General features: G+C 48.4%; 1 protein-coding gene across 3 annotated transcripts in view; it reads right to left on the bottom strand.

The window, feature by feature from the left end:
• ATG10 (autophagy related 10) overlaps positions 1–26,630 on the bottom strand; it is a 719,085-nt gene that overhangs the window by 591,456 nt on the left and 100,999 nt on the right. The gene's annotated exons all lie outside the window — the stretch shown is intronic.

Raw genomic sequence — 26,630 nt, 5'->3', positions numbered from 1 at the left:
TTGCCTCATATTTTCTTCGTTCTTCCCTTTGCTTGCATTCTTTATATGCTCTTTCCTCTTCTTTCTTTTCCTGCTCTTCTTTCCTCTCTTTTTCAAACCCCATCAATGCCCTTATCTAGCTTAAGTAATATTTGTCCTCCCATCCATTCATTTAGTGCTATCGTTATTCCCTTAGCTTTATCCTTTATTTCTTTGTTTCCTTGCTTCTTCCTCTATCTCCATTTGTCTGCCTTGCTGTCCTTTCTCTCATCACGTGGTTTACTTTCATCGCGTGTTAATATAGCTTTGCATTCTCTGCTTTTGCCCTCTTTTGCATTATCCTCGCTGTTTTAAGTGGGGGGAGCATACGTTGGATCAACATACCCTGCTGCTGCTTTTAATTCCTTTAAAGGGTAAAATCCCTTCTCCTCTGCATCTACGCTCTTATCTTCAGAAGGGAAAAGGGGACCCAAAGGCGTTTTATCCACCCCTTTATGCTGATTGAGCATCCACTCCTTCTCGGCTGGATTTTCTTTCTCACTCTGGTACATCTTCCATAATTCTAAAAAGGCCAACCTTTTCTTTAACTTTTTTCCCTTATATGTGGCATGCAAATAAGTTGTCATATACTGCAATATGGTTTTCGACAGCAAACCCTCCTGAGGCCACGGCATGAGTGTCTTATTAGTCGTGCCTCTGAACCATCCGAATGATATTTCATTATCTTTGCTGAATATCCCGTTAATGTCCTGCACAGATGCAAAAGAGGAGTGTTCCCCATGATGATAAGTCGATTTCGACTGTAAATATTTACCCATCCTTTCATTCAATTATTTATTTTATCAAATATACCACACTGATCAATTGGCGCAGGCACCATGGATCACTGTTTATAATCCCAAAAAGAAATATGTTAACTGCTTACTTTTTCATTTAAAAATCTATGTAATGATATTCTGTTTGCTCATTCGTTTACACTTTTTATCAAGGTTTGTTATCTCGTTCTTTCATAGAGTTCAAGAGTCTCTTCTTTATTTATATATTAATTTCCTTTAATTTTTCCCCTCCTAAGTGACGTCAATCTCTTGGTCAAAATGTTCACCAATCTCCTTCATTTTTTACTATTGTCGTATATGTATTAGTCTTAACACAACAAAAGCTTTATATTTTAATTTGTGTAACCCTGCACATGCACTTTTTCAATTTTACTGCATATGCCTTCCTTTACCTGTTTAATGTAAATGTATCCCTTCTCCGTTTCACTCCATTTTGGAGTTTGATACACACTCTTCTACGGGCCTTGCCTCAGGAATCCAGCAATCCCTAACACCCCTTTTTGGAGTCTTTACTTTTAGTGAATACCCTGCTGCACCCTTCAAACCAGGAATCAAGATTATCTACTTCTTCTCTTTAAAATCTCCCCAAAAAATCCTGTTACTTTTTAGACATATTATTTACAACACAATCACTCCCCCCTATTTTTGCCACTTTTGTTGTTCTACTTACATCTGTGACTCAGCTTGAGTCCCTTGGCATCGACTCTCCCTCAACCGACCAGTTCGCTTTCCGTCCATGGGGCACCTGCGGGGACCGGACAGGAATTTCATCAAAGGGGCATCTGCCAAGCAAATCTTCTTGCACGTGACTCTGCGCGCCGATCTCTACAGGAAGCTCTGTGGTCTTCTGGCTAATGGCGGGAGCAGCCAAGTGTCGGGGAGTCTGGGTCTGGCCTAGGTCGATTAGACGGTAAAACATCTGCACTGCTAAAATGTGCTCTAGCACCTTGAAGCGTCTTTTGTGCTAGATGGAATTACAAATAATGATCTCAGACAAAATAATCGGACAGACTCAAGGAATACGGCAAAGTACTACTTTATTCTCATTTAATAAAGCAGGGAGAACTGACAGGCATTGGACTGATGTATCCACACTCACCCAGTAGCTTGATTACATAGAGGTCTTATACCCCAATATGCATCATCTATGACGTCATTGTACGTGGTAAATTATAAAACCTATTGAGGGAAGGGATTGGTTATGGGAACATATCTACATGTAGAACATATACGAATTAATACATCATTGGCTACCCCTTATCTGTAGGGCACGCCTTGAACTACCTCTAAATGCGTATAGTACTGATTATAGCGGACAAAATGGCAGTGGATTGGTCTATGCAGCATTGATTGTTAGGTTGCCCCTTAGACCCACTGATTGGTTGGCATGCTATCCCAGCCTTGGACCTTCGGCTCATTAGCAACACGTACGTGAAACGAAACTTAGGTGTTTGAATGCTGTCAGACTACTCCCAGTTTTACAAATTAGTCCATCATCTCTCATCGGTCAGCCATAAACCAAAGTCTTCTGTCTGTAGTTGGCCTGGCAGCCTGCTCACTGTCCTGGAACATTCAAGGGAGTGTGAGCGAGCACACCACTATCTTCGAATGGCCCTTGTTTTTGACTTCTGGGTCACATGTGAAGAGACCCCGAATTTGTCAATTTCAGCCTTCTATTTACTGCTATTTGATTCAATTATGAAAGATGCCGTTGCTCCTCTTGGCCTCTAGAGACTTGCTCAGTCTACCTTGCATAGACTTCATACACTTTTAATTGTCCAATACTTTGCCCGTTGTAGATGTTTTTTTCTTCTTTAATCTACGAGAAATGTGCCCTTCGTTCATAGCTTATCTTGGTTAACTCTTCTGCCTTGCAATTATTCCTTAAAATAGCATCATTGATCCATGGCCAACATAGCCTTCCTGTTGTTCTGCATATGGAGCTTTCCAGCCTCTACTGATTCTGCAAACTTGGTCTGTCTCTGAGGTAGCTTGGTTGAATTCCACATGAGCCAGCGTCCATTTTCTATCATGGTCGTCCTTGCCACGTTATATATTCCTCTATAGCAAGCCTCTATATGCTTCCTTTCTACTTTGTGTTACTACATATTCACAGATATTGACCCGTAAGTTACTTCATCTTGTTTGTATTCACGATTACTTTAACTTTGGGTACATGTTTCTCTTGGTGCTTCAGTTACTTTGTTACTTCATAAGCATAGGTTTATATATCCTCTTTATGATATCACTCTACCCTCGTCAGATTTCTCTTTAACATTCCATGATGTCCATAGGTGCATGCTGACATCCTTTCATGCGCCATCCTTCTACACTTTCAGTGCGAAGTATGGCTGTCTGAGGGCATAACGTCTCTCATACATGATGCGGTATAGGAAAGATACATGGGATCCCATTTACTGCTCTTCTTATACTGTTCAAGTATGACAGCGGTGACGGGGCGGGAGCTAGGTCAAATGCATCCACCTGCTCCTCTACAGTTCTGATAGTTTACTTGGAAAATACACACAATTAAAGTAACCTTACAATATTGTGATGAATCTGACGATGTCATCACTCATTTCTCTGAGGTAACCTTCCCTCATGTGGCCAAGGTGTGCTGGAAGCTTTTTGATCCAAACCCTGGGGGTGGCTATATGAGGGAGGATCACATTGGGGATGTGATCCTCAGGGACAGGACACAGCATTGTTGGAGGACGACGCATACCCCCCTTTCCTTTTAGGTATGCTTCTTCTCTTCCCCCGACCCTGATGGCCTATTGTAATATCCTCCCTAACCTTTTGCCAACTCCACCTCCAATATTCCCCCATGTGACATAGAGAACAATATATCCACAACGGGAACGAGGAAGAGAGAGGGAGCAGTAATGATTACTCCCAATAGAGTCCAACATTTACTTCCTCAATATTGTGCTAAAATCATTCTGACAACTGGGACAAGAAAGAGGGCCGGAGCAATAAAGATGACTAGGTCTGGCAAACCAATACTGCGGTCTAGTCTTTGGAGATTGCTCTGGCAGGCCAGGAACCTTAAGTTCGACACAGCTGATGATGAAGTGTCTGAGCTGCAGGAGCAGACGCTAACCGTCAGAACGCCAAGCAGGAGCACGCCCCGGGAAGCTGCAAGCAAAAGAGACCTGAGCCCACAGAAGGAAGCTGGAGTGCAGAGAAGCCGCCACCGCCGAGAGCAAAGCAGCAGGAGCCGCACACAGGTGGAAGAGGCACAGAGGAAGCACAGCAGCTAATGCGATGCACGCCACGTCAGCAGAGTGAAGGAAACCAGAACAAAGACACGCAAAGAATATTTCCAGCACCCCGTAAGCCCATGGAAAGGGAACAGGTTACCGTGGTGCTTAAAAGTGTATGCCACATTGAACATCGAACACAGGAATCTCAGAACTAAGTGTATGAAGAACTTGAAGTACTTATGAATTGTACCACCAATGGGTCACTGAACCAATATTTACAGGCCGAAAGCAAAGTGAAGGCAACAGTGATTATTAAAGAGAACTCTATTGAACAAAATCTAACAAGCCAACAGGGCAAACATTGTTTCATGGACAAAAGGGAAAATAACCACATATAAATCCTGGCAGGAGAGTATACCAAACCAAGCCAAGTATATGAGAAAGATTGCAAGGCAAGCATTTTTAAGAATGCGTAAAGGTCCTGGCAGTAGAGTATCCCAGGCGAAACCAAGTGCATGAGAAAGATTGTAAACCAAGCAAATTCAAGAGTGCATACAATTTCTGGCAGGAGAGTAGACCAGGCAAAGCTAAGTATATGAGAAAGGCTACAAGCTATATGATTTACAAGAATGCATGATAGTCTCTCCAAGGAATCCATCCATTTCTAATAACAGGTCCTGAAGAAGATGATCAAAGTTATGAGAATCATTGAAACCGGTAGACCAGACAGGGCATGAAAGATCTCATGCTTAAGACAATGTTCCACAGATTTGTACTCGGACATGTTTAACAAAGAGTGATACTTTGACTTTGTAAATAATTACAGTAGTTAAAGGAAGTCCTAAGGTATGTTCTTGAGTACATACTCAACTACTCCACTGTGTCACACGCGCATGCGCTTAGTGACGTCATGATTTGTATTTAAGTCGCCTAAGCGTTGTAAAGGGAATCTGATGCCCTCTCCGGATCTCTTGATTCCTTTAGCAACTCTGGAAGCTGCAGGTAATTTGTTGTTACTTCTGGTACAGAGTTCTAAGGAGCTCTTATAACTCTACCTCTTAATAAATAGCCTTTATCTTGAATAGTTTACTTACTTTTTGCAGACTTATCGCTGAACCCTGCCCTGCACTGGAGTTTGGCCGAGCTATCCTAGCTTGTCTTGCAGACTGTCCCTATTGGGCTCTGCATTTCTGCTTGGAACACCCTTCATTTCTGAGCGAGTGCTAGTATCACCCTTTTATGATTCTTAGATATTTATAAAGTTCGATTGAGCTAGCTATTACATTACCCCTTACTGTTGTAGAGAGTCTAGTGCCCTGAATTCCCTGAGCACCGTCATCCTGTGTTCCAAGATCTTGAAGATTTCTCTTACACTTCGTGAACCACAGATATATCACAAGGTTAGCATTTCGCACTTTCCTTAGACTTTACTTTCCAGGGTCAGATTATATACCTTCCATAGTTGATTCATATAATCTCTATTCCCAAAATAAACACATCGCTGCAGTTATTGGTATTACCATCAATGTGATTTTTTTCCTTTCACAATGCTTTTCCATCACCATTTAAGTTGTCCAATAAATAGACAGGGAACCCTACTTCACCGCACTAGTCGTGCATTTTGGCATTTACTAAACTCCGTTCTATTGGGATTGAATTTCCCCATTACACTGATGTTGGTCTTGAGTCTTTAACTGAGGTTTTTTGAAGATAATATCTCAGAGTACACAGATATGTTTCACTTAAGGCTGTTGTGTATAAAACAGTTTTTTTCAAAAATAAATTTTGAATGTAAAACTTTTTGAATGTAAATATTGTATATTTATATTGTTTTCCAGAATTTGTTCTTGCCCCTGATGAAGAGTGTTACCACTCGAAACGCGTTGAGCCCTCCACAGCTCCACCATCATGAATAAACGAAGATTTATTCTTGTGATCAAAATTGACTGAACGATCATTATTACAGAAGTGTTCTTTTTCTAATAGATGTAATTTTCTTAATTATGACTTATTCTAAATATGACTTATTCAAAATTATGAATTGTCGGTCTGGTATTCCAGACATACATAAGTGTGCAGGGGACGGGAGTTCCCAAATTGGGAACTCGTTTGTTGTTTCTAATACTTAGCTCAACCTAGGTGTCAAGGTTGCATTTCTCCCCCCTGCACCTTAAAAATGTTCTTTCAGTAATTTACCTACTACCTAGACTTTGTTACACACTATTCTTTATCTGTTTAAATATGGTGTGCTTCTATTGTACTTTTTTCTCTTTTCATGTTCTTGCGTAAGACAATTTTTATAGCGCTGATTACACTGTACGGGCTCATAATGGTTGTGTCTGCCTCTCAACAATGATCATTAAAATACAGAAGGAATTCCTGATGTGAGGACAGCGCACTACCATTTGATCAGAGACGGATATAATGTACATCATGTCTCCATACTACTAGCTCTCATTAGCCCTTACAGGTGTTTCTTTTTTATTATCTCACTTGTTTAGTATCTCACTTGGTATGCTTTGAAGACTTGGTATGAAATAAGTTTAGATAGGGTCAGTTTCTTTCCTATCCCCTGTTAGATAGGCGTTACAGCACTCACAGCCTAGGGATAGAAGGCACTACACAGGCAGGGACAGGGTGTTCAGTCTAGTGTACATGAGTGGTATCTAGATACCATACGGATGGGAACCTTTTGTTCAAATACTTTTCCATGACCGTTCACTTATCAAGAGCTTGGTCATTCTTTTTATTTGTGAACTTTCATATTGGTGAAGTTGAATCTGGGGAAGGGAGTCAGACCCCCCAAATTCGAAAATATTTCCGTTTGGAACTCTTTGGTTGAACTTACATTCTATATTGTATCTTCAAAGCTTGTGCACCTTCAAGATCCAGAGACAATACCCTTGGCACATTAGATTTAGTTTTAGAGTGCAAGGGCCAGAATAGGATTACGGATGCAGAACATTTAATTTTGGACATCTTGAAAAAGGACAGACTTATTCATTTTGGTTGAGGTACGGAAATACCTGTTATACTGGGGATAGTGAGGCATTTTCCCAACCCCTTTTGATTTAATAAAAGCTTTTATCCCAAAACATAAGTTCTCTGTGTCACATTCCTGGCTCCTCACAATATGCAAATCCTTAGTGAAACATGTTAAGCCAAAATAATCTTGTTGTAGTTTTATTTTTCCCCATCCTAAAGGGAACATTTAAGTAGCAGAATGCAAAACAATGCAAGCCTGACAAATGCCTTTCTTTTACACAACTGTACTTTTATCACTAAGAATCACTAAAATGTTTTGTAGTTAAGTCACTAGGATAAAGATTACATTTGCCCAAACGTCCAGCTTGTTGATGTGCAACTTTCTAAGCAAATTTCACTATCCCTTTAAAGTAATCCGATTTGTCCATCTTAAAGTAGTAGACTTTATTACTAACTTTGAAAAAGGAAGCTTTCTCGTGTAACTTTAAATATCTTGTAAGTGGATACACTAGGTAAACCGGCTGTGGGGAGTCTTTCAGATGGACTACAGAACCCATCAGTGCCAAATGCTTAAACATATGCAAGAAGAAGGGCACCCTGATAAGACAAAGGAGTAATTGCAGGTCATTAAGGCCACGAATGAAGCCGTTAAAGGGCTGTCTACAGGCCAGTCAAGGAGCTCTCCGCCAGATGTAGTCACCAAGCCCACTTTAAACAGACTTGGCAACACTCGCAGGGCAGGTCTTCACCTTCCCCTGTGGAGGGTGGGGCACAACATATTGTAGGGGAGAAAGATGCCCATCCCTGGCTCTACCCTAGCGAGGCCACTGATGCTGATTTGACTGGGGCTTCGAGGCAAAGTAGTTACCTCTATACTAAATGAAGGCCTTTGAGACCCAGAGACAGCTCCCAGGACCAATGCCCTCGAGAGCGGAATCTTGGCCAGACGTTACTGCAAGAAATTCATCCTAGGAGAAACAAATAAAAGCATCTGAAGACTATGAGGAAAAACGTAAGACGCTAGTACAAAACAAGCATTGGTAAAGCCAACAGTTTTGGCTTTTGAGTAGGCATGGCATAGGCATCTGGGATAGGCATTTGTGATGCACTGCCATGATGGTACCACCTGGCGATAAAATGGTAACAGCTGGGAAATGGTACCTGGGCATGCAACAGCAGTGCCTAGCAAATGCCTAAAACCTATACACAGGCCAAAACTGTTAGCCTTGGCACTGCTAGTTTTTAACATGCATTCAGTGCAAAGACACGTGTACTGCATTTAAATCAAGTGGCAGCAGGCATTCTTGGTAAAGACAGGTTTATTGCACCAGTGAGGCACTGACGATTGCAATAAACAAAAAAAGAAATTGTATAGTGTACTTCATGCCAGATTTCCGAATGCGTGGGACCATGTATTTAACCATGCTGCTCGGCGCAGTCTTGTTTCCAAAATGAGCATGTTTCCTCTGTGATTTCACGGTGGTAACCTCCTCCCATGTGGCCAGGGGATGGCAGCCACTACCTGATCCTGACCCTGGGGGCGGCTATATGTGGGAGGATCACATGGGAGGAGATAACCTCCAGGGAGATGTCATGGCTTCATCCGGTGAGACATGGTATCCCCCATTTTCCCTTTAAAACAATCCTCCCATATCCAAAACCCTCATGGCCTATTGTCATGCATCTACTCCTTCTCCTATTAAGAATAGGGAAAAGCTTTTTACCAAGCCTACATACCAACCTACCAACTTTGGTCTGCTTTGTAAAACGTATGAAAGCACCTTTTCCAATTCAACCTATCAAGCATCCAAAACAGAGTTGCCATTGAAGACTTTTTAAAATGTTTCTCCAAAATCTTTGAGTCAATTGTCAACAATGGACTTGCTTTCCCAGAAGTCTCAAAATACTGGGTCGAAGAAGAGGAATTGTGCAATGCAGAGCGCAGGAGGCCACAAGTCCAGCAAGCGCTCTAGTTGTTGCTCGAATACACTTGTGCATGGGAAAGATAAGCAGCAGAAACAGAGAATCGAGGTCTGCTGTTGCAGCTACTGTTGGGAGAGAGATGCAACTCTCTGTGAGGAACGAGAGACCGAAAGGCTGGGACCGGCTTGGTGTAGCGAAGTGGCTTGCGATGAAAACGGAAGAAGCTGCTACACCAGGACATGCTGCGGGAATGCCAGGTGCCGGTGAGCGACTCCTGGGCATTCGCAGGTGATAGAAGGCAGCGCTTCACTTACCGGAGCCAAGAAAGAAGCAGATGTGACAAGTGGAGGCTGTAAGAGATGGGACAACGAAGGAGAAGCGGTCGCAAGAAGCACACCGACTGTGACAGAATCTAGGAATGCCAAGAAGAGCTCTTGAGTCCACCCAGAGGCAGAGGGGACCCTGGGCGTATCAGTGACCACGGCAATGGCAAATCATTGTGAACAACATAACTAAGGGAGAGAAAACGAACTGACATTTTGTTAAAGTGCGAATTAAAGTACAAAGAAACCCTTTGCAATTATGTGAATCCCCACAGTGCAAGTACATGGGAAACCAGGATAGGATAATATATCAGGGGGATACATTATACAACACAATATATATGCAACTCTGGGAGCAGGTAAAGATCCTGAATTAAGAGAAGCCCTGGCAGGACAGTATACCAGACATTTACAAGTGTGTGAGAGCAAGAAGACCTGGCAGGAGAGTATGTCAGGCAATCACAAGTGTGTGAGAACAAGACACCCTGGCAGGCGAGTATACTAGGAAATTATACGTGCGTGAGAGCAGCGCTGGCACAAGAATATACCATGCAATTTCAAGTGTGTGAACCAGAAGCCCTGGCAGGAGAGTAAACAACGCAGTTAAACGATTATATTGAATAGATCAAAAGAAGTCCTGAGAAGAACTATCAGGATTGAGAAAATGAATTGTGTTAACAAAGATAAAAAGAGCAACACCACCTAGCAGAAAAGTATACTAGCTGTACTACAAGAGACAAAATTACAAAGTCAGACAATTTTGTGTGCAAGTGTTGCGGTAGACCAAGAAAGGCCCAAAGAACTGTTGTTGGAAAACCTCATAGAGGAAAGAAGAATCCAGGGAAAGGGAACCACACTCTAGAGCAGAGGTGTTCAAATGGGGGGTGCGAGAGGCCAGCATGAAATGTAAAACGTTTATTTTTAGATTGGAGGAAATGGGTAGGGGCGGCTCATATGGTCGGACTGGAGCATGAAACTGTCTCAGGCACCAATGAAAAAGTGGCCCGCAGTTGCAAATGGATATTCATTCCTTTAGTCACATACTGTTTGAATATTACCCAAGGGGTCGTTTTCTGTTAAAATGTAAGCGAATTGTGATATTTAAAGAATATTTATTCAGCAACAATGGTCAAAATTACTAGCTGCATAGTGATGTAACTCATCAAACCGGCCCACATTGGCCAAAAAAGTGGCCCATTTTGACTGGGCCACACTAGCATTTAGCATTTTTGGTACGGGCATTGCCCTATAGGCCAGTCCGAGCCTGGTGGCTCATCCATAATGGGCGAGGGGGCGTCCACACAGTGGCCCCCTCACCCATTATGGAGGAGCTGAGGAGCCAGCCCAGTGAAACAATGTGGACTCCCTCAGCTGCTTTTTCCAGCTGAGGGAGTGCTCCTGGGCTGGCTGAACTGTCAAAGGGAAATAGTGTTTCCCTTTGACAGTTCAGTTCACCAGCTGCACATGCCCACTGAGCCATGCAAGGCTGGGGGCGTTTTGCTTCACCAGCCTTGCATAGCTCATTGGGAATGCTAGCTGGGGCACTGCATGTCTGTATGTGCGAGGGGGAGCTCCTGCGCCTCCACGCACATACGGACAGAGCAGCATGGAGCAGGGCGTTTCAGCACGAACGCGCAGGCTCCTGCTGAAGGTACATTTATGTGCATTTATTTTGTATTTAAATATATGTATGGATGCGTGTATGCTTGTGTTATGAGTGAGTGTATGGTGATGGGTGCTCGTGTGAATGATAGAGTGATTGCTGTGCGAATATGTGTGTGTGTTTGTATTGGTTGGTTGAGCTGATTTTGGCAAGTGGGGTAGAGGGGGGAAGGAGAGTTGTACAACAAAGGCATTTTAAAAATGTCTTTGCAGCAAAATCCCTCTACCCAATTGCCAAAATCAGCTCTCTTTCTGAGGCGCTGTGGAGCCCAGGGGACAGGGATGGTATTTTTTTACTGGATATCTATCATAGATGTCCAGTCAAAAATACCATGCTTTCCCTCTTGGCATCCCAGCGCCTTGAAAACACACAATCATATTGATTGTGTTACGCCCTGTGAGCCCATGGGACATGGATGGTATCTAGATGTCCAGTAAAAAATGTCATGCCTGCCCCTGGGCCCCCCAGCACCAATTGCAAACTGTTTGGCTTTTTACCAATTTCTTTTTAAAGTATGCTCTACAATGCAAAGCTTTAACCCATTATTTTAAAATGATTCACAGGGGGAACCCATAAACCCCTGTTGATTGGTTAAAGCTCCCTCGCTGCGCTTGGTCACTATGCCATTTTTGGGGGAAATATTAATGCCCCTGCACAATTAACCAGCCGCCACTGGCCCTCCGGCTGTGTTGGGAAAGGGCTGGGGGGACCACAGGGACTGTGGTGAGAGCAGGATGGGCTGGAGCCATGGGATAGTGTTGGGATAGTGATCCCAGGGGAGCAGGGTGGGGAGAGCCCAGGATCTGTGATGGGGTGGGGAGAGCCCAGGAACTGGGTAGCAGTGGGATGAGGGAGCCCAGCGACTGTGATGGGAGCAGGTGGGCAGCCCAGGGACTATACTGGGGGTAGGGTGCGGTGACAGCGCGCAATAGTTGATAGCCATTTGTACATACTGTCCATTTGACATTTTTAGGGGGGGCCCGGCCTGCCCAAATTTTGCTCAGGGGGGCCCAGGCCAAAAAGGTTTGAATACCACTGCTCTAGAGCAAGGAACTTCATCCTTGAAGAACATTTGTGTTGGAGCCATTTACTCTTATAAAGCCTATAAAGTGTTTATGAACACTTTTCTAAACCACCCAAGTTTTGAGACATTTCCAGGATTCTAGAACCTGCAGCTCCAGGGATGGCTGCCTGAAGGCTGAGCTCCTGTGACTGCTTTCATCTCTCCTGGAATTTACTACAATGGCTGAAGAAAATTTAGGAAATTCACAACTATCTAAAAGACAGAAATGAGAGGAAACTAAATCTGAAAAGAGAGAAGATAAATTGATGGAACTTCTGATGAAAGTAACCACAGACATAGCTGACATCAGGTCCTCCCTCTTGGCTTCCGAGGACAGATACAATGAACTATCAAGGAAATGTACTACTATGGAAAACCATTTAACCGTGTTGGATGATGATTCACAGAAAAAGGATATCCAGATAAAAGACTTGCAGAAAAACAGACTCTCAAATGCTCTGAATAGGAGAACTTTTCTAGAAGAAACAATATCCGTGTGGCAGGATTTCCAGAGAATATTGAGAAGGGTTGCCCCACAGACTTTCTGGAAAGAGCTTTGATTAAATTACTCAACCTTGATCCTAAAACCCCTCTGGAGATTGAAAGGACGCACAGATCTTTGGGTCCCTAACCATCACCTGGACAGAGACCGCAGCATTTCATCATTAAATCTTTGAGGTTCCCAGTGCGAGAGTTGGTGTTGAGGAAGGCGAGAGAGAAGAACAAGTTACTCTCTTACCTGGTAACGTTCTTTCGATGGGATGGTCCGACGACGTATTCCATATCTATGTAATCACCACAGCTGTGCTGCTTCGGAAAATCTTCGGCGTCTGCGTCCTGCGTCGATGACGTCGATACGCCGCCCTCGAGGACCTCCTCCGATGGCCGACGTCACTGGATGTTTTAAGTAGTGCGCACGACGCCCGTAGCCTCAGTTGTAGTTTTTTTTCCCAGAACGTGTGGCACCAGTCTTCTGCCAGTCTGACACACAAAGCCTTGCGGAAGCGTAAGCTGGCATCGCATAAGAAATTATGTAGCGGGGAAGGCAGGGAGGGAGCGATATGGAATACGTCATCAGACCATCCCATCTAAAGAACGTTACCAGGTAAGAGAGTAACTTGTTCTTCGAGGGGATTGGGTCCTCCGACGTATTCCATATCTATGACAGACTCCCAAAGCAGTACCAATGCAAGGAGGTGGGAAAAGAATTTATAAAACAGAAATTTAGAATGCCCAATCAAATTGCGGAGTAAAGGACCGCCTTGCCAAAGGCCAGATCCTGCCCACGGATGGAATCGAGGGAGTAGTGACGTACAAAAGTATGTACCAAAGCCCATGTGGCTTCATCACGAATAGGAACACCCCACTGTAGGGCAGTAGAGGCAGCCATACCCCTGGTAGAATGGGCCCGCAAGCCGACCGGTGGGTCCTTACCCGCCGAGCGGTAACACTCAGAGATAGCCAGAATAATCCAGCGAGACAAAGTCTGCTTGTTTACAGTTTATCCCAAACACTTTCCAGCGTAACCAATGAAGAGTTGATTGTCCACTCTGACCCGGGACATGCGGAAGAAAGGAAGGACGACCTATAAGGACAACGCTGTCCTTATGAAACACAGTGAATGTTATGTTATGTTGTTATGTTAACGACATTTATGTAAGAGCATGTACACCCGCAGGCATCTTGGCGCTGAGCAAACAGAGAGTGAGGCAAGATCATGTAGGGCCACTAAAAAAGCAGAGTTTTCAATCTGCGCCGAAAGGCCAGATGGTCAGAGATAAGCGATGGGAAGGCGATTCCATGCTTCAGCAGCAGCAACAGAGAAGGAACGGCCACCCCGACGGACTAACCTGAACCGAAGAACCGTTAGCCGGTAAGAGATCGAAGGGTGCGAGTTGGTTGATAGGGAGTGAATTTGATTTGCAAATATTCTGCCCCTTTTCCATAAAAGGCTCGGTGGACCATGCACATAGATTTGAACAGTATCCGTTGGGCAACAGGAAGCCAATGAAGTTGTCTCAGTATGGGTGTTATATGGGCACCAAATGGAGGACGGATAATGGAGCGAGCAGCGGCATTCTAAAGTAGCTGCATACGCCCAATAAGTGAAGGGTGGCTTAACTGAAAGTGCCTGTAACTCACTCACTCTGCGAGCGGAAGTGACCGCAACCGAAAATACAGTTTTAAGAGTTAACAGTCTCAAAGGGCATGAATGCAAAGGCTCGAACGGAGCACCCATCAGAAACTGGAGAACAAGGTTCAAATCCCAACCGGGCACCTGGAAAGGTGACGGAGGGAACACATTAGTGAGCCCTTTCAGAAACTGAGAAATTAAAGGAATTTTAAAATAGGAACACACTTCAGACGAGCACTTAAATATGGACAGCGCCGCCAGGTAACCTTTAACGGTACCCACTTGCAAGCCCCTGTGGGCCAAACAAAGCAAAAAAGACAGAACCATGGGAATGTCACATGCAAAAGGATCCACATTCTTAACCCTGCACCAGTCGCAGAACTTACGCCAACGGCAACGGTACAGGGACTTTGCTGCTGCCCGTCTGGCCGAGAGCAACACCTCCTCCACGTCTTCATGGAGGTCCCAATCCTTATACCTCAACCTTTCAGAAACCAAGCGTGAAGGTTGAGGGATCTGACCTCTGGATGGAGAACCTGACCCCCCCTCCCGTGAGAGCAGATCGTCTCGGCAGGGAAGACGACGTGGAGGGCAGATGGACAAGTCGAGAAGGTCCGGGTACCACGTCCTCCGGGCCCACGTCGGAACAATGAGGATCATCCGGGAACCGAACCTCCGTGACCTCCGCAGTACTTGCAGGATGACGGGGACTGGAGGAAACGCTTACAGCAGTGGGAATGACCACTCCACCACAAACGCGTCTCCTAAGGCTCCTTTTGGAGGAAATTCCCGCGAGCAGAACCTCTCGCACTTCCGGTTGACACTGGAGGCGAAGAGATGCACTTGAGGGGTCCCCCAAAGGGCGAAGATCTCCAGGAGAATCTCTTGAGCCAACTCCCACTCGTGAGAGATCGCGCTCTGCCTGCTCAGAGCGTCCGCCGTCTCGTTTTCGTCTCTGGCCAAATGAACTGCCGAAATCGAAACTTCCTGCTGGACTGCCCAGAATCAGAGCTGCATCGCCTCCCTGCACAGAGGAAGTGACCCTGCCCCCACTTTTTGTTGAGGTAGTGCATGGCCACCATGTTGTTTGTCAGGATCAGGACATTCTTCCCTCGCACAGTCAGCAAGAAAAGCCTTCAGGGCTAGCCTGATGGCCCTCAGCTCCAACAGATTGATATGGAGTCTGGACTCCGACGGAGACCAACGACTGCTGACTGTCAACTCGTTGGCATGAGCTCCCCATCCCGTGAGGGATGCATCCGTCACGATCATCACCTCCGGCCAGGGTAGCCAAAATGGAGCCCCCTTCATCAGATTGTCTTCGACGGCCCACCACAGAAGGTCCTGGGCGACCGAGGATGGCAACTGAACAGGGTCCGACAACCTGCTGGAGGACTGAGACCACTGGAGCTTGAGTGCCCATTGCAAAGATCTCATCCGCAACCTGGCCTCTGGCACCAGAAGAATGCAGGATGCCATGAGGCCGAGCAATCTCAAGAACTCGAACGCTGGAAGACTCTGGGCAAGCTGAAACTTGTGCACCATCTGCTGAATGTGATGAGCTCTCAACTGGGGAGGAAATCACTGCTCCAGGGACGTGTCAAGCACCGCTCCGATGTACTGGAGCCTCCGAGTTGGTGTCAAATGGGACTTCTTTAAGTTGAGGGAGAAGCCCATCTTGTGGAGGGAGTGGCAGGTAACTGACAGATGATCCAGGACTTGCTTCCAATCGTTCATGTAGGGGTAGACGTGAATCCCCCCTTTCCAGAGGTGCGCTGCCACCACTACCATGAGCTTGGTGAAGACCCTCGGGTGGAGGTCAATCCGAATGGCAGGACCCGAAACTGAAAGTGCAAGTCGCCAATCGCGAACCTCAGGTGCTTCTTGTGCTTTGGATGTATCGGCACATGAAAATAAGCATCCTTGAGGTCGAGAGACACCAACCAGTCCTGAAGTTGAGGGGCCTGGAGGACTTGAGAGAGAGTAACCATCTTGAACTTGACCTTCCTGAGGAGTTTGTTCAAACCGCGCAAGTCCATGATGGGTCTCAAACCCCCGTCTTTCTTGGAAATCAAAAAATAAGGGGAATACCATCCCTTGTTCCTCTCCGCTACAGGCACCAGTTCTATGGCGCCTTTCTCCAGCAGGGATTGAATTTCCTGCGCAAGGAGCGGATCCGTACTCTTCAAAGAGAGATTCCCCGGTGGATTGTCTTGAGGCCTCTGCCGGAAAGGAAGACAGTAGCCATGGGTTATGATCTCCAGAACCCACACATCTGAATTAATGGCGCGCCACTCTGCAAGATGCTGCGCCAGCCTTCCCTCAACTGGCGAACCATGGGACATGGCCTCATGACTAAGCTGAAGCGGCTGCGACGCTGCCTGAGGGCAAAGAGGCAACAGCCCGAGCAGCCTTGGCACCTCGAGTACCTTGTTTTCCACCTCTGGCACTCCTACGGTGGCCCCTTTGACTGGCAGCTACTCTCGCTCTACCGAAGGATGAGTAATAACGAAAATAACCTCCCCTCCATTGCTGTCCCCTAGGACGAAAAGGCAGAGGTTGGCGAACTGCAGCGCCCAACGACTTTGCTGCAGCTTTGGAGGTCTGCAACCTCTCAAGTCTCTAGTCAGCCTTGCTGCCAAAAAGATGTTCCCCGTCAAAGGGCATGTTGAGGAGCCGGGCCCGCACATCAGGAGCAAACCACGACTTCCGCAACCATGCAAACCTGCATATCACGGTGCACGCCGCCATGGACCCGCTGATGCAATCTGCCATGTCCAAACACGACTGAACGGCCTCACACATGGCATCCTTGCCATCCTGAACCATCCCGTTCGTCCCCTTCGGGAATATGTTCAGCCGCTAAGGAAACACAGTTCCACAGAGTGTGCGTGAAATGTGACAAGGCACATGCGGAGTTGGCCGCCTGAAGCGCCACACCCCCTGAAGAAAACACTTACTTCGCCCAGCCGTCAAAACGCTTGTCGTCCCTATCAGGAGGGATGGTAGGATGCGACGCCTGCTTTGCCGGGGCCGTAGCCGCCTGACCCACCAAACTCTCCGGAGTGGGGTGCTTGGTCAAGTAGCAGGGGTCGCAACTGGCTGGGCGGTATTTTCGCAGCAAAGACTTGCCCACTGCCGGGAGACTCTCCGGAGCAGTCCAAGCCGCTGCCACCCTCCTCTGTAGAGCCATATGGAACGGCAGTACCGGGTCAGTTGGTGGACCTTGGTCGAGGATATCCGTAAGGTCATCCTGAAGAAAATCCCCTGGGGGAGCAGACCATCCCAAGTACTCGGTGACCCTAGACATAAGGCGCCGGTACGAGGAGTCGGCATGAGTGCCAGGCTCAGGCCTGCAAAACTCCACCTCCGGAGAGGTGTCCAGCCCACTGGCATCATGCAGGGACTGCCTCAGGTCCTCAATCTGGCTGTGGCCCGAGAGAATCTCGTCTGGCACTGTATCAGGAATCATGCCATCATCAGAGCCCTCATCCACCTCTGAAATAAACTCAAGATGGCGGTAAGAAGGCACAGGATGTGAAACAAAGCCATGCTTGACCTTGGCCAGAGCCTTTCTAGGGGGTTCCACCGAGCCCCGGGGTACGCCTGTCAAAACAGCCTCAAAAGGCGTCAAGGGCGTTGAGTGAATCGGCATCAACGCCAAACGCGGCGCCGACAGCATTGATGGCGTCGACACAGGCCTCGAGGCCGGAGCCCCGAGCGTGTCCCTCGACAGCCTGGGCGCTGATGGCATCGACTTCTTTGTAGGTGGGGCCTCTAAAGTGTCCGTCGATGACCTCGGCGCCACCGGCGTCGATGTCTTCCTCGAAGACACCACAGGTGCACACAGTCTCCAGCGCATCGAGGACCGGGACCTGGACCGGGCATGACAAGAACGATTCCCCTTGTCCGAGCGGGACCTCTCCCGCGAATCGTGCCGACCACCCGAGCCCGAAGGTGTGCGAGCAATGTCTCTCGACCGATCACGACAGACCCCACTCGGAGGCGCGGACAGACCAGTGCCCTGCGATTCGAGAATCGCTAACATTTTCTTCCCGAAGGAAGCCCATACCTCCGGTGTCACATTCTTGATGGGATAAGTGACCCGCCGACGGGCGGAGTCCTCGGATGAGGACGGAGAAGGTGACCGATGACGGCGCTTCAGGGAGTGCCTCAAAGAGGCAGAGGAGTGGCAGGACCAACTCCGGGACCGAGACCCACTGGACTTCCGATGACAATGCGGAGAGTCGCCCCTCGAATCGTCCGTTGAAAGCCCCGCAGACCTCGACTTCTGTGGCTTGGACACATTACCTACCGACAACTTCTTCTTGCGCTCCCGCAAGGCTTTGGACGTGAGCGACTGGCAGTCGACACAGTCATCCGTGTCATGGGCCTCCCCGAGGCACCAGAGGCAGGCGTCGTGCGAGTCTGTCACCAACATCTTGGACCCACAGTCCCCGCACTTCTTAAAGCCCGGACACGGGGTGGAAGACGAGGTAGACATCTTCACGAAGAATATACTTCACAATACGAACAATACTGTAGGGCAGTAGAGGCAGCCATACCCCTGGTAGAATGGGCCCGCAAGCCGACCGGTGGGTCCTTACCCGCCGAGCGGTAACACTCAGAGATAGCCAGAATAATCCAGCGAGACAAAGTCTGCTTGTTTACAGTTTATCCCAAACACTTTCCAGCGTAACCAATGAAGAGTTGATTGTCCACTCTGACCCGGGACATGCGGAAGAAAGGAAGGACGAACTATAAGGACAACGCTGTCCTTATGAAACACAGTGAATGTTATGTTATGTTGTTATGTTAACGACATTTATGTAAGAGCATGTACACCCGCAGGCATCTTGGCGCTGAGCAAACAGAGAGTGAGGCAAGATCATGTAGGGCCACTAAAAAAGCAGAGTTTTCAATCTGCGCCGAAAGGCCAGATGGTCAGAGATAAGCGATGGGAAGGCGATTCCATGCTTCAGCAGCAGCAACAGAGAAGGAACGGCCACCCCGATGGACTAACCTGAACCGAAGAACCGTTAGCCGGTGGGCGGTAAGAGATCGAAGGGTGCGAGTTGGTTGATAGGGAGTGAATTTGATTTGCAAATATTCTGCCCCTTTTCCATAAAAGGCTCGGTGGACCATGCACATAGATTTGAACAGTATCCGTTGGGCAACAGGAAGCCAATGAAGTTGTCTCAGTATGGGTGTTATATGGGCACCAAATGGAGGACGGATAATGGAGCGAGCAGCGGCATTCTAGAGTAGCTGCATACGCCCAATAAGTGAAGGGTGGCTTAACTGAAAGTGCCTGTAACTCACTCACTCTGCGAGCGGAAGTGACCGCAACCGAAAATACAGTTTTAAGAGTTAACAGTCTCAAAGGGCATGAATGCAAGGGCTTGAACGGAGCACCCATCAGAAACTGGAGAACAAGGTTCAAATCCCAACCGGGCACCTGGAAAGGTGACGGAGGGAACACATTAGTGAGCCCTTTCAGAAACTGAGAAATTAAAGGAATTTTAAAATAGGAACACTCTTCAGACGAGCACTTAAATATGGACAGCGCCGCCAGGTAACCTTTAACGGTACCCACTTGCAAGCCCCTGTGGGCCAAACAAAGCAAAAAAGACAGAACCATGGGAATGTCACATGCAAAAGGATCCACATTCTTAACCCTGCACCAGTCGCAGAACTTACGCCAACGGCAACGGTACAGGGACTTTGCTGCTGCCCGTCTGGCCGAGAGCAACACCTCCTCCACGTCTTCATGGAGGTCCCAATCCTTATACCTCAACCTTTCAGAAACCAAGCGTGAAGGTTGAGGGATCTGACCTCTGGATGGAGAACCTGACCCCCCCTCCCGTGAGAGCAGATCGTCTCGGCAGGGAAGACGACGTGGAGGGCAGATGGACAAGTCGAGAAGGTCCGGGTACCACGTCCTCCGGGCCCACGTCGGAACAATGAGGATCATCCGGGAACCGAACCTCCGTGACCTCCGCAGTACTTGCAGGATGACGGGGACTGGAGGAAACGCTTACAGCAGTGGGAATGACCACTCCACCACAAACGCGTCTCCTAAGGCTCCTTTTGGAGGAAATTCCCGCGAGCAGAACCTCTCGCACTTCCGGTTGACACTGGAGGCGAAGAGATGCACTTGAGGGGTCCCCCAAAGGGCGAAGATCTCCAGGAGAATCTCTTGAGCCAACTCCCACTCGTGAGAGATCGCGCTCTGCCTGCTCAGAGCGTCCGCCGTCTCGTTTTCGTCTCTGGCCAAATGAACTGCCGAAATCGAAACTTCCTGCTGGACTGCCCAGAATCAGAGCTGCATCGCCTCCCTGCACAGAGGAAGTGACCCTGCCCCCACTTTTTGTTGAGGTAGTGCATGGCCACCATGTTGTTTGTCAGGATCAGGACATTCTTCCCTCGCACAGTCAGCAAGAAAAGCCTTCAGGGCTAGCCTGATGGCCCTCAGCTCCAACAGATTGATATGGAGTCTGGACTCCGACGGAGACCAACGACTGCTGACTGTCAACTCGTTGGCATGAGCTCCCCATCCCGTGAGGGATGCATCCGTCACGATCATCACCTCCGGCCAGGGTAGCCAAAATGGAGCCCCCTTCATCAGATTGTCTTCGACGGCCCACCACAGAAGGTCCTGGGCGACCGAGGATGGCAACTGAACAGGGTCCGACAACCTGCTGGAGGACTGAGACCACTGGAGCTTGAGTGCCCATTGCAAAGATCTCATCCGCAACCTGGCCTCTGGCACCAGAAGAATGCAGGATGCCATGAGGCCGAGCAATCTCAAGAACTCGAACGCTGGAAGACTCTGGGCAAGCTGAAACTTGTGCACCATCTGCTGAATGTGATGAGCTCTCAACTGGGGAGGAAATCACTGCTCCAGGGACGTGTCAAGCACCGCTCCGATGTACTGGAGCCTCCGAGTTGGTGTCAAATGGGACTTCTTTAAGTTGAGGGAGAAGCCCATCTTGTGGAGGGAGTGGCAGGTAACTGACAGATGATCCAGGACTTGCTTCCAATCGTTCATGTAGGGGTAGACGTGAATCCCCCCTTTCCAGAGGTGCGCTGCCACCACTACCATGAGCTTGGTGAAGACCCTCGGGTGGAGGTCAATCCGAATGGCAGGACCCGAAACTGAAAGTGCAAGTCGCCAATCGCGAACCTCAGGTGCTTCTTGTGCTTTGGATGTATCGGCACATGAAAATAAGCATCCTTGAGGTCGAGAGACACCAACCAGTCCTGAAGTTGAGGGGCCTGGAGGACTTGAGAGAGAGTAACCATCTTGAACTTGTCCTTCCTGAGGAGTTTGTTCAAACCGCGCAAGTCCATGATGGGTCTCAAACCCCCGTCTTTCTTGGAAATCAAAAAATAAGGGGAATACCATCCCTTGTTCCTCTCCGCTACAGGCACCAGTTCTATGGCGCCTTTCTCCAGCAGGGATTGAATTTCCTGTGCAAGGAGCGGATCCGTACTCTTCAAAGAGAGATTCCCCGGTGGATTGTCTTGAGGCCTCTGCCGGAAAGGAAGACAGTAGCCATGGGTTATGATCTCCAGAACCCACACATCTGAATTAATGGCGCGCCACTCTGCAAGATGCTGCGCCAGCCTTCCCTCAACTGGCGAACCATGGGACATGGCCTCATGACTAAGCTGAAGCGGCTGCGACGCTGCCTGAGGGCAAAGAGGCAACAGCCCGAGCAGCCTTGGCACCTCGAGTACCTTGTTTTCCACCTCTGGCACTCCTACGGTGGCCCCTTTGACTGGCAGCTACTCTCGCTCTACCGAAGGATGAGTAATAACGAAAATAACCTCCCCTCCATTGCTGTCCCCTAGGACGAAAAGGCAGAGGTTGGCGAACTGCAGCGCCCAACGACTTTGCTGCAGCTTTGGAGGTCTGCAACCTCTCAAGTCTCTAGTCAGCCTTGCTGCCAAAAAGATGTTCCCCGTCAAAGGGCATGTTGAGGAGCCGGGCCTGCACATCAGGAGCAAACCACGACTTCCGCAACCATGCAAACCTGCATATCACGGTGCACGCCGCCATGGACCCGCTGATGCAATCTGCCATGTCCAAACCCGACTGAACGGCCTCACACATGGCATCCTTGCCATCCTGAACCATCCCGTTCGTCCCCTTCGGGAATATGTTCAGCCGCTAAGGAAACACAGTTCCACAGAGTGTGCGTGAAATGTGACAAGGCACATGCGGAGTTGGCCGCCTGAAGCGCCACACCCCCTGAAGAAAACACTTACTTCGCCCAGCCGTCAAAACGCTTGTCGTCCCTATCAGGAGGGATGGTAGGATGCGACGCCTGCTTTGCCGGGGCCGTAGCCGCCTGACCCACCAAACTCTCCGGAGTGGGGTGCTTGGTCAAGTAGCAGGGGTCGCAACTGGCTGGGCGGTATTTTCGCAGCAAAGACTTGCCCACTGCCGGGAGACTCTCCGGAGCAGTCCAAGCCGCTGCCACCCTCCTCTGTAGAGCCATATGGAACGGCAGTACCGGGTCAGTTGGTGGACCTTGGTCGAGGATATCCGTAAGGTCATCCTGAAGAAAATCCCCTGGGGGAGCAGACCATCCCAAGTACTCGGTGACCCTAAACATAAGGCGCCGGTACGAGGAGTCGGCATGAGTGCCAGGCTCAGGCCTGCAAAACTCCACCTCCGGAGAGGTGTCCAGCCCACTGGCATCATGCAGGGACTGCCTCAGGTCCTCAATCTGGCTGTGGCCCGAGAGAATCTCGTCTGGCACTGTATCAGGAATCATGCCATCATCAGAGCCCTCATCCACCTCTGAAATAAACTCAAGATGGCGGTAAGAAGGCACAGGATGTGAAACAAAGCCATGCTTGACCTTGGCCAGAGCCTTTCTAGGGGGTTCCACCGAGCCCCGGGGTACGCCTGTCAAAACAGCCTCAAAAGGCGTCAAGGGCGTTGAGTGAATCGGCATCAACGCCAAACGCGGCGCCGACAGCATTGATGGCGTCGACACAGGCCTCGAGGCCGGAGCCCCGAGCGTGTCCCTCGACAGCCTGGGCGCTGATGGCATCGACTTCTTTGTAGGTGGGGCCTCTAAAGTGTCCGTCGATGACCTCGGCGCCACCGGCGTCGATGTCTTCCTCGAAGACACCAGAGGTGCACACAGTCTCCAGCGCATCGAGGACCGGGACCTGGACCGGGCATGACAAGAACGATTCCCCTTGTCCGAGCGGGACCTCTCCCGCGAATCGTGCCGACCACCCGAGCCCGAAGGTGTGCGAGCAATGTCTCTCGACCGATCACGACAGACCCCACTCGGAGGCGCGGACAGACCAGTGCCCTGCGATTCGAGAATCGCTAACATTTTCTTCCCGAAGGAAGCCCATACCTCCGGTGTCACATTCTTGGTGGGATAAGTGACCCGCCGACGGGCGGAGTCCTCGGATGAGGACGGAGAAGGTGACCGATGACGGCGCTTCAGGGAGTGCCTCAAAGAGGCAGAGGAGTGGCAGGACCAACTCCGGGACCGAGACCCACTGGACTTCCGATGACAATGCGGAGAGTCGCCCCTCGAATCGTCCGTTGAAAGCCCCGCAGACCTCGACTTCTGTGGCTTGGACACATTACCTACCGACAACTTCTTCTTGCGCTCCCGCAAGGCTTTGGACGTGAGCGACTGGCAGTCGACACAGTCATCCGTGTCATGGGCCTCCCCGAGGCACCAGAGGCAGGCGTCGTGCGAGTCTGTCACCAACATCTTGGACCCACAGTCCCCGCACTTCTTAAAGCCCGGACACGGGGTGGAAGACGAGGTAGACATCTTCACGAAGAATATACTTCACAATACGAACAATGCTGATAATCAAGGAAGGGCGAGACGCTTGCTACGGTGGTTCCGTCCTTGACTCCTGAGACAAGAAAAGCCAAGTGGTTCATCACAGCCAGTGAGACGAGGGGAGAACCAATAAGAAACCAAACTGTGTGGAACAAAAGTGGCAAATGGCAAATTAAGTGAAGTTCAAAGAACTGCTAAACTCTTAGGGGAAAACCAGCTATACAGGGGTCCGACATCACATGGGTGCTCATTCAAGAGACTCTGGTTGATCCCCTGTTTGATGAAACTACCGATACCAGTAAGCCTTAGGAGAGCCGCAAGGAAAAGGTCAAAGTGGTCATAAAGGGGTCTAGCAAAATCTCCTTCACAATCGAAGGTCTTTGACCGACAAACCATTGGAGAAACTAAGGGAGAAGAATCCTGCATAGTAGGAAAGGAGAAGGAATTGTGTGCTTGGTAAGAGTGAACCCGACGGATGGATGCTGATGGAAAGAGGCATAGCATGATGCCCCAATGAACATTGTGTTGACAAAAAGTGAACCCGACGGAGGGATGTCCACAGTGAATTGTTTAAAAAGACACGAAGATGTGCGAATGCAAAAGAAGTAATCTTTTGGGATAAAAAAGCCGTAGTGAACCCGACGGAGGGAGGTTAACAGTCGAGAAGGGTCTGAGCCTGGAAGAGGGAGATCCAAGAGTGAAAAGCCATCAGCCAACCACTCGTGAATACCACTGGCAACATCTACAGTCAAGAAGGGTCTGAGCCCGAAAGAGGGGGATCCAAAGGTGAAAAGCCATCACCCACAGACACGTGAATGTAAGGGAGAAAATCATTGGAATACAAGTCATAGTGAACCCGACGGAGGGAGGCTGATATTCGAGAGGGGTCAGAGCCCGGAAGAGGGGAAACCGGGGGGTGGGGGGGAATCATCACCCCAATTGCAATCAGAAAGGAACTTTTGTTTGTTATTTTGAACATAACCGACCCTCAGAAGCAAATGACTTATCCACTGAAGGTCCTAATATCGCTAAGAACTTTTTGTGGTTATGAACCTGGAAGAGGGGGACCCAGGGTTGAAAAGTCATAACCCAACGTACATACAGCAAGGAACTTTTTGTTGGTTATTTTGAACACATCAGGCCCTCTGAGGCAACAGACATTTTGTAGAAAAGAGCCGTAACCACCGGAGGCCCTGATACCCAGTGCTTAATTTGTGCCGGTGTTTGGCGGTGGCGGCCACCGGCATTCTTTTTTGGGGACCGGAAAATGAGGCTCTGGTGCACGTGTAATTGCTTTGTTTGTTACAACTTTCAACTTAATCATAAATCATTCTGAGTCTGCTGCTCTGCAGTTGCAGGCCATGGCTGGCTGGGCCTGGGAGCACAACAACGAACAGCCAATGAAAACCAACATTCTGTTGTTACTATGCTGTATTTGATACATTCTGTATAGTAACACAGAATGTACAGTTTTCATTGGGTGTCCGCTGTCTTCCAGCCAGTGAAATGACATGGTGACGTGCGTGTGGGGGTGGGTGGGTCACGTGGGTCTGTTTTTGCAGCAGAGCAGAGGCCACCTTCACTTCATGAGTTGATTACACTTGAGTTGTTGAGGCGTGGCGTGACTCGTGAGTGACCTGCCTGCCCTGCACATGTGCGGCACTGCGGCCTAGTTGCAGTTCACTTCTGCTTAAGTGTTCCTCAGGCAGCTGAGCCGGCCCTAGTGCTTGCTCAACGCGGCCGCCCGCCCGTTAAGTACAAATTAAGTGTAATTCAGTCATTTCGACGGAGGGAGGTAATAGTTAACTTCTTTCTGTCCGCGTTCTGATATGTCGGACTCGGCCCGGGCCCTGCTTACATTATAATTGGGTCCGCCGGCACCGCCGTCATGAATATGTGAGTTGCCATCCACAGGCGGTGACGCCGTAATAAGGCATCTTGAACACTATTGTGAGGCACCCACTTTTGCTGACTCTTACAGCTGTAAAGTGCTGATGAACAGTGTTTTTGTCAAAACTCTACTCTCCCTTCAAATACATATGAAAATAACATCTACGTGATTCGTAGGTGCAGTGAATAACCACTTTAAAATGTAAAGCATGCACACAAAGAAAAACATCCTCAGAATGTTCTACTTTTTTTAAGTTAATTTCTGTTTTCCTACGAACAGTCTTGTTCGGTAACATTGCATTTGCTGCCATGTGTTTTATGATGTAGCCCCCCTCAGTATGCATGCTTGTGTTTAACTACTGTTTACGCTGCTGTTTCTTTTTAGCTTGTTCATTTAAAACGTGTCGCTAGTGTCTTTGCTAGCTCACTGGTGGGCTAGCGCATGTATATTCCGCGCTACGATGCCGATGCTGTTTTCCCCTTTCTCACGGACAGGATATCATTCTGTGTCTGCTCCTCTTTACACGTTGACTCTGCACTGCAGCAATGATCCACCCTACAGTCTCTCTGTTGACCATCTCTGATAAAATCATTTTCAGGAAAGACACCAACAATGTGCTGTTTACTGCACCTATTAACTCCTTTTGGAGTCGGACCATGCTATCATCAAACCCAATAGCAGTTACATGCAGAAGCCCCAAAAGGCTACATGAGTGGCATCAGTGTCCTCACAAGCATTTATAATACAGGGGTCAGAAAAGTGTAAAACGCCCCTCCTGACCCACTCCACCCCCA

This window comes from Ambystoma mexicanum, chromosome 6p (genome assembly GCF_040938575.1).
Source record: "Ambystoma mexicanum isolate Mex_15411 chromosome 6p, UKY_AmexF1_1, whole genome shotgun sequence".
NCBI classification, from domain to species: Eukaryota; Metazoa; Chordata; class Amphibia; order Caudata; family Ambystomatidae; genus Ambystoma; species Ambystoma mexicanum.
Note: the sequence above shows the minus strand (reverse complement) of the source record. Positions and strands in the feature narration are given on the sequence as shown.